Below are 12,561 nucleotides of genomic sequence, written 5' to 3' on the forward strand. Positions count from 1 at the left end.
GAGCAGCCCTCTCCCATCCCCTCTGGATCCTAACATAGAGTCTGGACATGCCTCCTGGGAAAGACTGATGGTACTGCTTCTACCTGATGATGGCAAGCCTGATGGTTCTGCTGCCACTTGATGGTAGCAAACCTGATGGTGCTGCTGCTCCCAGGGCTCTCTTCCTTCCATACATGAGTGGAGGCAGTTAAGGATTTCTTCTTGGACAATATCAGATCTAAATTTGGGGATTCACTGATTTCTTTGTTCTCTTTACATCCTCAGGTTTATCTTAGCCCTTCCCCAGCACAGAGCAGGCCTCCAAAGCTGAGGATAAGTGAGGGTAAGTGGATGAATGAAAGGGACAAACAATAACTGAAAAGATTCAATAGTGGGTGGGTGGTTGGAGGGTTGGTTGGATGGTGTGGATCTGTCTCTTCTCTTACCCTTCTCATCACCTTGTGGCCTCTCTAGCTACCTCTACGTCATCTGGTCTTCCTCCTTGTAAAGGCAGCAGCAACATGGTGGTCCTCCTTTGCCTTCTAGGCATTGATGGAGACAGGAGGATGCTTCCCTTCCCAGGGGCAAAGCAAGAGAAGAACTAGGCCATCCATCCATCTAGAACCAACAGACTGTGACCTCAATGCTTTGCTCTCTACTCTGTTCCTGCAAAGACACAATTCATCCTGGTTGTGTGTTTTCTGCTAGCTGCATCAAAAGAGGTTGGGCAAAGGTAGGTAGAAAAAGTGGAAGACACATCAGACCTCAGAGCAAGGTACAGGGAGACTACAAAGGGATCTTGTATTCCCCTCCCTCATCCTCTATCCCACCTGAATTACAAACACTTTGGTGTCAGTCTATAAAAATATTGTTTAGCCAGGTCAAGTGATGTGCAGGAGAGGGAGGCAGCTGTGGGAGACAAATGACCTAAAGCCCCTAGAAGAAGCATAAGGAATTTTGCAAGTCAGCCTGGGACAAGGGAAAGGAAAAGCATCACCACAGGAACCAAACTGGTCCTCTTTTGAATCCATCACAAACCTACACACAGGCCGTCCCAGATAGTGACTTCCATCTAACAAGTGGGTGAGGAATCCCCTTCAACCCACGCCCATCAGCAGTATCGATGTTATATGCAGGGACAGTCCACTCTCTGTACCAACCAAATTACACAGGCACACACACATACATGCACGAACGCATGCACATGTGCACATGCACATGTGTATATATACTGGCCGCACGCCGACCTTCTGCCAGCCGTACGCCGGTACCCGCTCCTCCTATAAGGAGCACACTACCAGAGTCTTACTCACACTCGAGTCTTCGGTCCTCTGCCGGATAACCACACAGAGACGAGCCATCGGGAGGCGCCAACACCAGAGCTTTATTCAGAGGCCATCACAGCAAGCCATCATAGCAAGCCCAAGCAGCAAGGCCAGAGCAACAGGGCAGGAGCCAGGAGAGAGCGCGTGTGATCTGACCACGCTCGTTCCTAAGCACCTACCTAGCCCCTCCTCCCCAGCCCGCTTACTAGCCAATGATTGTAGGGTCAGATACCAGAAGTGGCTGTCTGAGTTTAGCACACCAAGGGGGAGGGAGTGACGTAGGAGGCATCTGGGATTGGTGCATAGACAAGAGTACGTGACCTAGGAAGTCAGACTCAGACACTGGGAGGAGGGGTCTGGGTCAGTGCTGCACAAAGGGACCCAGGAAGTCAGGAAGGTCACAAGAGGCGTCTGGGGATGACGTTGCATATAGGGAGGGGACCAAGCAAAGGGAACTCAGTCCTCTGCCGTCCCACTCCCACGTGGCACCGCCCCTTGCCTCAGGAGCTCAAGCTCCGGCTACTTCCTTGTACCCAGCTTATCTCACATAGCACTGCCCATTGCCTCAGGGCTTCTCTGTATCCAGCCCATCCCAGTTCACCACGACTCTGCCTACCACAGCCCCTGCCTCGACTTCCAAAATACCCAGATCTTACCCTACTCTTGCCACAGCGCCCAACCTGGTAGCTGCCAACATCAGACAGTCCCTCACATGTATACATATATGCGCATCTGTGTAAGTATGTCTATTTATGTGTACAGTTACATATGAGTGTATATTACATGTGAAAGCGTAGCTAGGGTCAGCTATCCTGGCCTTCCTCTGTCTCTCTTAAATCTGCAGATAATAGGGATTTATGGTGCCATAGATCGCCTTCTTTTTTGTAATTCTTTGTATCTGGAAAGGCTCAGCTTCATGGACATTTGTCATAGTAAGAAAACTGGGAGCACGCAAAGTGAAAAATCCAGAAAATTCTGAATGCACACTGACCTCGATCTCACCTTCCCCAGCTGTATCTCAAGTGGATTCTTCGGTTCTGCCCCAGGGAACAATATTGCGGACCTGTCAAATGCTGTGGTTGTGACTAACAACATTCACTGATTTACAAGTGTAGGACCTCCAGCTATCAAAGAGAACTTTATCCCACTCTGCAGTAAACACCATAATAACAGCGCACATTCATTAAGCACCTACTGTGTGCCGGGCAGTATGCTAAGGGCTTTATAATTTTTATCTCATTTGATCCTCTTAGCCACCCTGGGAGGGACGTGCTATTATGAGCTCCATTTTACAGAGGAGGAAATTAAGGCAAACAGAGGTTGACTGACTTGCACTGGGCCACACGGCTTGTAAATAGTGACTGAGGCTGGATTTAAAGTCACATGTTCCTGACGCCAGAGCTACTGCTATGTGTACTGACACCTCCCAGCAGCCCTGAATTCCATCACTTCCAAACGATTCTTTTTTTTTTTAACAAACACAAACATTTTAATAATAAGAGCTAGAGAAAGGATCCTATAAGCAACAATGGAATTTGTTATATATGGATTGTTTTTAAAGACAACTATATACATATGTGTATAGTTAAATTTTAAACAGTCACTCTGTCTGTGTTTCCTAACGCATTTCTTTTTTCTTCTTCTGGGCATTAAAAGAGGTTTTATTATGCTCCTTTAAAGAATCTCATAGAAATAACCCAATCCAGATAGAAGTCCTCTCCTAAAATAAGTCTACATCCATGCATCAGTTACACTCTGCATTTACAGTCCTTCATCTCTCTGCCAAGAGGTGGAAAGCAGGGTTAATCTTTTGAAGTCAGTTGTTTGCAGCTTCAGTCGGAGCTCTGATGTTTTTCGAAGTGGTTTTCCTTCACATGATTATTGTACGTAAATCATTCTCCCGGTTATCCGATCAATCTTCCACGTTTCTCAGAATCTGTCACATATAATGTCAGAAACAGAGGCCTCTGCACCCCCACAGCAGGGCTGGGAAGTTAGCCCATCGCTTTCCCAGTTGCAATGCCACGTGGAGTCTCGCTGTTAATCATGATAAACCCTGAGTGAAAGACGAATCCTTTATTACGATTCTTGCAAGAATCAGGTGCGCCCCCTGCTGGGAGAGGCGCACCATGCAGAAGCCAGAGCCATCTTTTATGCTGTTAGGACGGCCCTGATCCTTCCAGCAGGGCTAGGATTGGTCCAGCTCATCTGAGTTACGCTCTTCCTGAACCGCCCATCCCATGTCATGTTAACTCCTCCCAGTTCATGCCTCCCATGTTCAAAAAGGGCTGCTATCTCTGCCCCTGGGGTGTGTCAGTTAATATTCAATAAGCTTATTTAATCAAGCGCAGTGGAGAAAAGCCTTTGCCCTGTTGTCCTTGACCCAGACAGGTTGCAGCCGGTTTAGTCCCCAGGGCTCTTTCTTAAGGAACTAGTTGTTTGCGGAATGTTTGGGGCACTTTCTGATTGGTTGAGGGACTGTCCATGAGATGTTGGAATTCCCTTGTTCTGCTCTGGAAGCCTAACTTCTACATTTTTCTCACAAGCCCCCCCTTTTCTTTTCTAGTAAAGATCTGGCTTCCACACATTCCCAATTTCCTCATCCTCTAATCTCTTTAAGCCGATTTTGCATTCTCCATCACTGGGGGAAGTCTCAATAGTACTTTCGATCATCATCCTTACATTGCCAGAGCCTTCCATCTGAACTCCCTCCGTGGGTCCTGCTGGAGTAATCTTAGTGAGGGATGTGGTCCTCCAATGCATGGAACCACACAACATCCTACAGCAGTTAATACTCCCAAACAGATTCAGCCATTCCTTTCCTTTCCATTCGCCAAACCAGGGTTCTAACCATCTGTTTAATCAGTTCTCTATCCCAGAGTTTTCTGCCAGCTCCCCAGCTAAGGTGGTTAAACCTTGCAATGCCTTAGGGATGGTCCTATCTGGGGCTACGCTGCTGGGCAACCTTTCATCAAGGGCTTTTGGGGACTTAAAACAATACCAACAAACCATTCTTGAACAATCCAAACCTAGATGGTAACACAGCATACGTTGCATAGCACTGAATGTACCCAAACACCAGTGTGCTTTCATATTCTAGCTGTTCAAAAAAACCACCTTCATGTAAAGACAAGCACACCACAAACATGCAATCCCAAATTTTCCCATAAGAAGCTGAGGCTCCCTGTACAATATTCACAGCTGCGCGTCAGTGATTGGCATTGTGCGGTCTCCTCAGTAACCACTTGTCCATTCTTCTGGGAACAGCCCCAGTGCACCTGCTCATGGGGAAAACAGGCCCGCCCCGCCCCCGGACCCTGAACTTGGGGGTAGCCCCGATGGCAACTCGCACAGATCTCCGGTCCTACAGGCCTCTGGCGGGTCTGTGGCTAGCACAACCTCAGCTTCTTGGAGCCTCCTCACTGAAACATCAGTTCCTTCCCCATGTCCATCTAAACTACCGGACTGGGGTGCATCTGTTTGAAGATCTCAGCCCTTTGCTGGGCACAAACGCTGCAGTTGTTCATCATCTGCATCTTCACACCACCTCAGGTGATGCCATGGAGAAAGAACAGGCCCTGGAGTCTGAAAGACCTCAGTTCAAATTCTACCTCAGATGCTTCCTAGCTGGGTGACCCTGGGCAAGTCACTTCACCGCCGTCCTCCACATAATAATACCACCTACGTGGCAGAGTTGCTGTGAGGATCAGATGAGATCATGTAAACGTGGGACATGTGAACCTTAAGGTGCTGTCCTTATCATGGCTGAGGGGCGTTTTTCTTGTTTAAAGAAGTGAGCAGGCTCTTAAGATGCCGCTTGGCGTCCCATCCCTTCCTCCTGTCCTCTTGCTCACCAGTGAGGACGACGCCCAGCAGGGGGTGCTACCTGGTCCCAATTTTTACAAGTTCATGACACTCTCAGGGTTCCCTTGGTAGAATGTCCATGATGCATTTCCGTATCTGGGAGGAGGCATTTACACCACTAAAGAGGTTATTTCTCTTCCTTTGCTTCTTCCAGTTGGAGACTCCAAAGGAAAAACACAAGAGAATCTGGTAGATGGTCGAGGAGGTCCTCAGTCCTGATGGAGAAAAGGAAACCTCCTAAGGGTCATTTTTGGAGAATTTAGCACCGACATCAGGAAAATGTTCCAGAAAAGCACAGCCAATAACTGATGCTGGGGAAAAAAATATGATGCGGAAAAACGGGAACGATGTATCGTAAAGACTAATTAAGGAGAGAAGAAAGTATGTAAGTCTGCCCTGATCTATTCACGTTCAGATGATATCCAGAGGGAAGAATGCTTGTCCTGAAAAGGGAAGGGAAGGGAATAAGCATTTATAGAGTGCCTCCTGTGTCCCATGCACTGCCTGTGTTCAGGGCCTTTACAAATGTTATCTCATTTGACCCTCATAAGAGCCTTACAAGGCTAACATTATCTCTATAACAATTATTATGCTGATATTTTCTCCATTTTACAGTTGAGGAAATGGAGGAAAATAGAGGTTAAATGACTTGCCTAGGATCCCACATTTAGAAAGGATCTGAAGCCAGATGTGAACCCAAGTCTTCCTGAATCCAGGCTCAATGCTCTAGCCACTGTGCTAGGTAGTGACATCTAAAGAAGAGGAAAAAAAAGCAACACATGAAAATAATTGACAATCAATACAAAGGGACACATTATAATTCTCTTCTTAAGGCAAAACTAAAATCAAAACCAAAATTTCTACTTTGCTGGTGACTGAGAAGCTGACAAGAAAATAATTTTTATTCCCCAAATTGCTCTCATTATTATTTTCTGTTTAAAAGGGTGGAGGGGAGGGGTGAGTTAGGGTGGGGAAAATAGGAACCCTGAAGGAATGGTAGGGTCAAAGTGTTCATATGTTCCAGCTAAAACAGCCCTCTCAGAAAATCACTGTCTCCGCTTTACATAAAGTCAGCAGGCGTTGAACTAAGTACCAAGATGGTGTGAGGCTCCTTCCAGCCTAGATCTATGGTTCTGTGTTTAGAGCCTTCTGGGTCACATAAGCAGCAAGATGGTGGTCTAGATATTCTCTCTGATCCCCAGAACCTCTCAGACCTCTCCAAAACAGAAATTATGCACCAAAGAAAAAGCAGCTCCAGTTGCTTCCATGCTGTAGGACATCCAGAATACAAAAGAAGGAGGGGGAAAAAAACCCAGGCACTGACCCTCCTTGACCTTGAGCTCACTCAGCACCCCTCTCCTACCTCCTACACTAGGAGACTCAAGAACATGACACAGGCTTGTCAGAACCGCCTCTGCACCTTCCTCTTCCCTCTTTCCAGTGCCATGGAAATACTCAGGCCCAGACTCTCAGAAGCACCAGTGCTGCAGTGCTCTGACCTGCAGCCTCTGGACTGCCAGCGCAGGGGCAGAGAGTTGAGAAACCGAGAGAGTAGGACAGGCCACCAGATGTCATTGGGGGTGGGGTGCTGTGCAGCACTCCATCAAGCTTGAGGGAGGAGCCCAGCACCCAGCTGGGGCCAGTTCTGACCACCCAAGAGTAGATTGGGGCCGATTCTTTGGCTGGTGAACTGTGAATTGCCCAGGGTGGGAGGAGGCTGAGACTCTTTGAGATCCAGCCCCCAAGGAGACTACAATCAGAGGGGACAAAGTCAGAAGTGAGAGCCAAGAAAAATGGGGAGCGGGGGAATCAAGATTGAAAGTACCAAAGAAAGTACTAGGAAGAAAGAATCTCAAAGACCCTGAACATGAAGAGATCAATCAGTAGGAAAACCAGTAACAACAGAAGGAAATGTGGCCTCCAGATCTAGTAAATGAGATCAGGCATCAATGAACACATACTGCAGAATGAAGGGAAATGATCCAGCCCTTGAGACAGAGAATTCTGTGGAATTTGAGAAAACGGCAGCAGAATTCACATCCTGCAAAGCAAAACTAATGATGAGCAGAATAGAAACGTTTGAATCTGCCATGGCAAGTCTCCAAAGAAATAAAAGAGAGAACCGTCAGTGGGGAAAACAAATATACAGTTGGGAAGGACAGCCTAGGAGAAGAGAAGCAAAAACCAAGAACACTAAAGCACACATGATGCAGATCTCAAAGACAGGGTGAGGGGTCTCCCAGAACATGACGGCACAAAAACAAACAAACAAAAAAACGTCGTAATGTCATAACCAGAGAAATGTGGTTATGGAGAGAGCTTCCCAGAACTTCTAAACCTGGAAAATGAAACTCCAATTGAAAGAATTCACAGATAGCCTCCAGAACAAAATCCAAGTCTGCAAACTCCAAGACACAGAGTGGTTCGATTTAACAGTTAAATTCAGAAACCACAAGCTCTGCAGCCATCAGGAGAAAGACCTTGACATACAAAGGAAAGGACGTTCCTGGGTCCCAGGGGAACGCATCCTGCAAGTCTGACCTGAGCCACACAGGACAAAAGATGGAAGTTCAATAAGAAAGAAGAGCTTGAAGCATGTGCAAAAGGAAAACCAGGACTGAGGAGATTATTTGCTTCTCAAACGCCCCGAACAGCAGCAATGTCAGAAAAGTGAGTAAACACAGCAGGCAAGGACAGGAATGGCAACAGAGAACAGAAGAGAGACTTCTTCCTAAAAGAACACAGAGACAGGAGTGACAGCAGAAATCTGGTAGAGGTGACAGTGAAGAGGTGCACGGGGGCGTTATGGACAGAACATGGGATTATCTGCCTACAGCTGAATGCTTCTTTGTGGGACCACAATACAACGTGGGAGGGTGTGTGCAAGGTGGGGAGCAAAGCAGGGGGATAGGAAGAAGGTAGAGAGGTGCCCAAGGGCCAAATCAAGGGTTAGCAATGAGGGAAAGGTGGCCTCTGAGGTCTCAAAACTGAGAAGAGCCACAGGGGAGTGGGCAGGGCAGAGGGGAAAAGGCTAATGAGGGAAAGAGGCCTTACTCTGGAGATGGAAGGGACTTCACCGATGAAAGCTCCTATGGGTAAAGGGAGATGAGGGCCTAACATTGGATGAGGCCACAGGGATTGGGGGCCTGAAAAGCCTATTTGTTCTGGGAGGAGGGAGTTGGAACATTTGGGGGCAATTGGCACCTGGAGGAGGGGGACAGCATGGGCATAGGAGATGTGGGTGGGGGAGGGTCAACAAGAGAGGGTATAGACCTGTGAGGGAAGGGTGGGACTTACCGGGGGTGGGCTTTGTTTGTCTAGTCAGCTGCTTAACTGAGTGACTTTCAAAGATAATTGCTGTGAAATATGGGAAGTAGGAGAATTGGTTCAGCAGACTTCACCACACTAATCCTTAAGTAATGGCCGGGCAAAAGCCTTCCCGTGCTGTAGGAAAATGTGATCAAATATGGGGGGTGATGCTATCCACCACAGGTGAGGCCCAGGCTTGCTGATCCAAGTTAGCTCAGAAAGGTATTATACGAAACGGCTTCAAACAAAATTCCAAATCACAAATTGACTGGATATGGGGAACTTCCACAGAAAGTCTTTAAAATGAACTTAGTCATTTTAGGACAGCAATAAAATGGGCAGAAGGACCAGACTCAAGCCCACTTGGGCAGAATAAGGCAAGGACAAAGGTCTAGCTTTCCTTTGCTAGCTCTAGAAAGTTCTTCATCTTTGTAGAGACCCACCACCCCAGAGCTTTATAACTGGATCAGCAGACTAACCAATGGCTCCCATAGGACCTTTGGGGCAAGATTGCTATCCCTATCACCTCTCATCAGCCTGCTTGACCAGGCACCATTTGCATTTCACTAAGGCTGGGAGATGATTAGATGTTTCCACATTTTCATGAAATGGAATAATCCATTGTATGTTGATAAAATTGCCTAAAAAATTAATCTGCAGAGAGTAAAAAATGAAGTTAATTAGTAGGCTCACAGTGCCAAAGACGCAGTGCTGAGAAGGATTTGAGAGCTCACATAGCCTGAAAAAGGAACGTGGTGGAAGTTTCTATGATCACCTTCATACACAAAATTCAGGAAAGTCCTGATTGAAGTGAAGACTTAAGATTTCAAGAATACTTTTTCATCTTTTCTTAGTGAGTTAAACATGATAGGATGCTGAACAAGCTCCTCCAGTTGATGAGGCAAATGTTTTAATGACGAGGCCTTGATATCGCCTTTTAAGGATCTTTAAAAGACACAGCACTTTGATGAGTACAGATAAAAATCTCGGTGATGCTTAGGGAAAACCTTTAAAATATATTTTCAGTGAAGGATTTTCATAAAAGCTCCACAAGTAAGAAAGTTTGGAGAATTATATAGATGGTTATCTTGCACATTGTACTATTCATTTTCCATGCAAGTCTCTCCATAAACCAATTGGTTGTAAGTCTGTAGTTCCTTAACTATGTGAAATAGGAACAATTGAAGGTGTCCTTTCTTTTACTGAGTATGAGCAGCAGAGATCCTTCTGTATGTATATTGTAACTAACCAATGATGTCCACACTCTGAAAACTCATGTTTGAAGATTAGTTTCAGGAGAATAAGGGATTTTTAATTGTTCGTTGACTACATTAGGAGATTAGCCATTGTAAAAGAAAAAAAAAAGCATATAAAACGAATGCCAGCCCAGTTGGTGTAGGATGAAGGAAGCGAGTAGAGGCAGTTTAACCTTTGTGGATATAAGTATGCCTTTCAATTTCATATTGATGCCCAGCACTTAACCAAATGACCAGATTACCAGAGTGGATCCTGTATGGTCTTTGAGGTTTCACCTGTTCTTTCTAACATTTCTGTAATCGAAAAGGATTACGGACTGTGCAGTACTTTCACTTTAGGTTCGTATCTTAAGACAAAATGACGCGTGCTCCATACAAACTTAACAAGTAATTGGGTTTATTTGATAATGCTTAAGGTGACAGACAAATAGGAATTAGAATAATGTACATATGCATATGATCCAGTGAATGATAATCAAAATAGGACAAAGAAGGAATAAAAATAAAACAAAGAAAGAATAGATACAGAACAAAGAAAGAATAGATATATCACCAACCAGGTGAACTCCAACACCTGACACAGTGACTGGGGAGGCTTCAGGAGATGGTCATCAGAGTCCTAGTTGGGCAAGCTAACAGAGTGGGCGTCCCCATCTCTGAAGCAAAGACCTTCAAAAGTCCCTTCCTCAAGTGGCCCTTTTTATATCTATGTAAACCATGGGAAAACAACCTTAGAACAAAGGTGGAGCTGGGTCAAAGCTCCAGATGCATATTTTTTAGGTACGTATCCAAGGAGAGGAATGCAAGATATTCCTTGAGATAAGAGTTATTCCACCCTGGTGACATAGTTTGTTTATTCTTTAATGTTCTGTTCCCTTGGTGCTCCCAGTCACGCATCTTAACTTTAAATAACATTTATTATGTCAGGTCATGAGGCGGTCACACAAGGGACTGGGGAGGATCTCCTCAGTTTCCCTTACAATTTCCCATCCACCTATTGGAATAGGTTTCATTTTGAGTCAAGGTAGGTAGATGACAGGATATTTCTAAATCTGCAAGAGATGGCATATTCTACTTGATAATGCTGCAATTCTGATATTTTGCTTGGAATTACCTGAGTAATTTGCACTGTTCATAAATTAATATGGTAGTCTCAAAAAAGGATTTATTTGAAAGTCTAGTCTGGTGAGTGTGTGGACCATGGTGTAGACACGGCAAAGAAGCTCTGAAAAGGAAATACATTACTAGTCTCTGCTTTATACTTTTCATTTTATACCTAATACTCACCATGAACTAAGTTGGTGAGTATTCACACATCCACTTATTGGGAGGAGGGGACATAGAGAGGAATAATGTATGGGCCACTTGAGCACGGGGGGAACATTTTTGTGGCAAATCACCTGTGTAAAGAGATGGACATGCAAAGCACAAGCATGCCTTGGGTGCTGGAAAACTGCTGATGTTTTCTATAGAGAGCTTCCCACTGTTCTCTTTGGGATTGGCTCCACTGGAGGCTTTGTGTCCACTGTTCACTGAGTCTTTGAGATGCTGTCTTTCCCTAAGATTGCTCTCCACTGAAACCAAGAGTTATTCTCTACTCTAGGCATTCCTCAACTCTGCCTATTTTGAGGGTCACTTGATTGCCTATACATCATACACCAAGGATCCTGTGGTTTCAGCTCTTTTTGGAGCTGTCCACAGGATATACTGGGATTGCTGTGGTTAATAAGCCTCTCCCTTCCATCGGAGAGCCTACATCCCCTTGAGGCTCTTTCTGTCCTTGGCCTAGAGTCAGTTCTCAGCCAAGGTGTTATCATCAGGGCTATCTACCCCCAGTCCTCTATTTTCGGAGGGTGCTCTGAAGAATTAGGTCTCTCTGGAATTGAAAACTGAATCCTATCTGTTGAAATTCCCTTTAGGAATGTGAAAGCCATCCCACAAGTATGACCCTCAACAGTTCACTCCTTTATGCCATTTGCTTAAAAACTCCCTGATCTGATCCTTGAGGCAGACCTCTCCCTTCTTTTAATTAACTATTCCTATGGAAAGACAGAAAGAATGCTCCTCTGAGTTGTTGGTGATCTAGAATAGAGAGATCATTGACATGTTGGGTCAAAGAATCCTGAGTCATAACACTTCAGACAGCTGGAATGGGGATTGATTCAATGGAGACTGGCCAGGATGAAGAAGATTAAGAAGACTGAGATGGAACACCATGGTTCTTTTCAACCATCTGGAAAATGTCATGAGGGAAGAGGGAGAAGTAATGTTTCTGTCTGGCTCTAGAGGATGTGACTAGGACCTGTGGGTAAATGTTAGAAGCAACACCTTGTTTTCCTCTTTGCAACAGAAATTTTCCTCAAGGTTAGGGCCATTCAACAGAAGGGGCTGTACTACAAGGTAATGGGCTCCATCTCTTTCAATGTCCCTGCTCTGGCAGAAGTTGGAGGACTCTTTCAGAGGTCTTGGGAAAGGGAGGTAAAATTAGCAGCCTTCCAAAGGCTCTTTTGTCAGAATCCGTGTAGTCAATGAGAACGAGAGAAGTCTACAGAAGTGGAGAAAAGTAAGCAGACACTGGCAACACCATGAAAGGAGAGATGAGTCATGAGAAGATCATACACTCCTGCTTCTTCACAAGAGGAGGCGATGCTGTGTTTTCTGGTGGAGTTCTAGGAGCAAGGACATAGTCCCATAATCTTAAACTCGTAAAATCCTTGGATAAAGTTTTGTCTTTCATTTTAGTTTGGAGCTCCAATAGAACCTGTTCAATTCAGACCTCTTTTCTCCATTCTCCCTCCTCAAAAAAGTAAGATAGATGGAGAAAGGAA

At 45.4% G+C, this 12,561-nt stretch overlaps 1 long non-coding RNA gene across 3 annotated transcripts; it reads left to right on the plus strand.

The window, feature by feature from the left end:
- Positions 1-2,502, plus strand: LOC114023733. Of its 3 annotated transcripts, none has more exons than XR_003566826.1 (4): positions 1-70; positions 265-322; positions 526-712; positions 2,149-2,502. It is a non-coding gene; the product is annotated as an uncharacterized LOC114023733 (long non-coding RNA). The 3 variants fall into 3 exon arrangements; XR_003566827.1 differs by having other exon boundaries at positions 2,211-2,502; XR_003566825.1 differs by lacking the exons at positions 526-712; positions 2,149-2,502 and adding an exon at positions 454-518.
- Positions 2,503-12,561: the final 10,059 nt, after the last annotated feature.

This window comes from Vombatus ursinus, unplaced genomic scaffold (genome assembly GCF_900497805.2).
Source record: "Vombatus ursinus unplaced genomic scaffold, bare-nosed wombat genome assembly UNPS02004448.1, whole genome shotgun sequence".
Classification (NCBI taxonomy): Eukaryota; Metazoa; Chordata; class Mammalia; order Diprotodontia; family Vombatidae; genus Vombatus; species Vombatus ursinus.